Source organism: Chenopodium album, chromosome 1 (assembly GCF_948465745.1).
Source record: "Chenopodium album chromosome 1, dcCheAlbu1.1, whole genome shotgun sequence".
NCBI lineage: Eukaryota > Viridiplantae > Streptophyta > Magnoliopsida > Caryophyllales > Amaranthaceae > Chenopodium > Chenopodium album.
Window position 1 is genome coordinate 87,857,945 of NC_137834.1, and position 3,217 is coordinate 87,861,161.

Here is a 3,217-nt window from a genome sequence, read left to right on the forward strand (position 1 = left end):
ACCTAATATGATTAGGTTTCTCATTGTAACCCTATAAATATTGATCAATGGAAATCACTCTAATCAAGGAGTTTATATTATCTGACATGGTATCACAGCTTAGGTGAGATCTTGGGATCATATACAAAAATTCTCACCCTGCCGGTGGGTTAGAAAATTAAACCAACCGGCGGGATATACAAAATTTTTTATGCTTCCGCAAACACACATATAGATTTTTTTTCTTTTCTCAAAGTTTTTTTTTTTAGAATCTTTATGTAACCTTGCGCCTCCTACCAACAGTAGCAATCGCGAAAGCCTCCTCCATCGTTGTTGGCAATCGCATACACTACCGCCTCCCCCTACTGGCAGTAACCACATCTGCCAACCTACTCCATGTGCCGCACTCTATTTCCACCTCCCCATGACCAACAATGATTCTTACATTGCCTCATTGGTTTTTTTTTACACATAATCACATAGATTTTGTTTTGGTGGTGGTATATCACAATAAGGTCAACTTTTGCACATCTCTTTTGCTATCAAGTTTGCTCCTTTTATTGTTGCAGCACTTGGAATCTTTGTGGAGTATTAATTCTTGCTACCTGGTTTCTCTTTTGAGAATTGATTAATTTCAAGCGGTGGGATTTAATCTTTTCTTGCGCAATTTTATTTGTTTTTTCTTCAACTGTGATTTCACGTAGTAGTGTAGTATCTTCTCCCCGATGATGGTTTGATCCCTTAACTTATTCTTCTCTGGATCTGCAACTTGGCCCAAGTATATGCGTGACTCTTCTCCTTCGGCCTAAAAGCGCATATCTCTACTATACGTAGGTCGTGGTTGTTGCTTCTCATCGTCATCACCAGCACACGTCTACTACTTCTCTTTTGATCATGGGTTACTATACTATCCTTACCGTTCGATGCGTGATTCAGATCCAGTCTGAGCATCCGATTTTCTCCCGCTCTGACTGCGGGGGTGTGATAGAGAATATCCATAAAATATTCTCATCCTAGGTTTAGGATATATTTTGTATAAGATTATCTTTGATATCTGTACATATCTTATAGTTACCTAATATGATTAGGTTTCTCATTGTAACCCTATAAATATTGATCAATGGAAATCACTCTAATCAAGGAGTTTATATTATCTGACACGTCCCATAGCACAAGCGCACAACATGAAAATATTGAGAAAATAAATACAGTACTCCGTATTTTTTAAGTTAGGGTTTTTTTTTTTTTTTTTTTCCTTTTGCTTTTTGGGAAGAAACCAAGCTAAGGTGCAAAAGAAACTGGCAGCATTTGTGAAAGCAAAGTAAAAGTGAGAATATTAATAAAAGAAATAACAATAGAAAAAAAAAAAAGGAATAAAATAGTGAGAAAAAACAAAAGAGGTAGGATTTAGAAAGATAGGCACAATATTAAAGACTTGTTCGCTGACTCAAACAATAAGATATCAACTTGATGGTTAAGACTAAAATTCTACCTTAATTAAGTCGTCGCTAGATCAAATTATTCTCGAGCTAGTAATCTAGTATATATCAACTCGTGAAACAAGTCAAGTGTACAAGATAGATTGTGGTTCACAGTATATTGATACCTCAGCTCAGCTATGTTTTTGGTGAAAACTTTTGAAAGCTATGTCACGTACAATATGGAATTGTAGTAATTAAGGATCATAATAACGTGTGTACCTTAATGAGCAAGGCGTTGAACCATGTGCACCCACAAAATTAGGTTACAAGTACTCCGTATAACTACAACAATTCGGAGGCGTGGTCGACGTCTAAACAAGTACTAATAACAACCTTGCAGTATTTGAACTGGAATTCATGCATGTTGACCATTTATGTCATAAGTAAACCAAACTCGATTATTTCATAACAAACCTATTTTGAAAATAGACATTTTGTGGACTATCACTTCCACGAGTTATTTGAAGGCTAGGAGAAATTCTAATGAAAAATTGTTGATGCAATAATTCAATCTATCCAGGCATCACATGAACATACCTTATAATTTAACTTGTATCCAAATCTAAATATACTCGATAATGATACATAGTTAGATAAACAATAAAAACAGTGTAACATGGCCCTGTTCTCATACGATTATTTTATCTCACGACACAAGAGAGCCGTTTTGTTTTTTTTTTTTTTTAATAAATAATACTAATAATAAAAATCCTAGATTGATGCGCCACAACATATCTCCTTCTTCAAGGATCAAAGACCTACGTACTAGGTACTGATCCACCAACAATAAACTCATCAACCTCTTAATAAAAAAAAAAAAACTTTCACAGCAGAAAAATTTGGCAAAAAGTTTATCCCACCGGTGGGTTGAAATTAAACCCACCGGCAGGGGAAAATTTCTATGAATGACCCCAAGAGTTAACCTGCTCTTGATACCATGACAAATTAGAGAGATATAGAATGGCTTGTTTATTATTCATCAATAGGTAGAGTATTTATACAAAACCTATGAACATAAGATAGGAAACAATATTCCTAAAAGATATACCATATATCCTAATGATATATTCTCTAAATAATATCTTAACATAAGATAATACTAAATATATTATTCTCTTAAATGATATTTACGGAAAATATATCACACATATATTTTCCGATATCTCATATGTCTAACAGTTCAGCTCTAATAAGTTCAGTTCAGCTCATAATTTCCTTCTCTTATAAAATATTCAGTTCAGTTCAGTTCAGTTCGTTTAGTTTAGTTCAGTTCAGCTCTAATAAGTTCAGTTCAATTCAGTTCAGTCAATGAGAACAGGCCCATAGCCTATAATCTTAGTGTTTGAAAACCTTCATATATATATAATATCGATCATAGCATAAATTTTTTAACAAGAGTAAATATAAACATTGTATTCACAAACAAAAGAATGTGTTATAGTATAAACATTACTCAACATGACTTAGTGACAAGCTAAAGTGTTGAAGGTGATACAAAAATCCAGTGATCTAATCTCATCCAATAACCATTTTCCCATCGCCTTTCTCTACACCAAAAAGAAAAACACCGAACGTGAAATGACACAACTATTCCATTAATTACCCTATTTGATTTACTGTAGCATTATGAATTGAATAAAAAGGATATTGAATTCATAGGAAGGGCCACTAGGTCACCCTACATTAGGGAGTCAAAATATAACAAATGGTCCTCAATAATATGGTATAATAATAAAAAATAATAATGATGATCACAT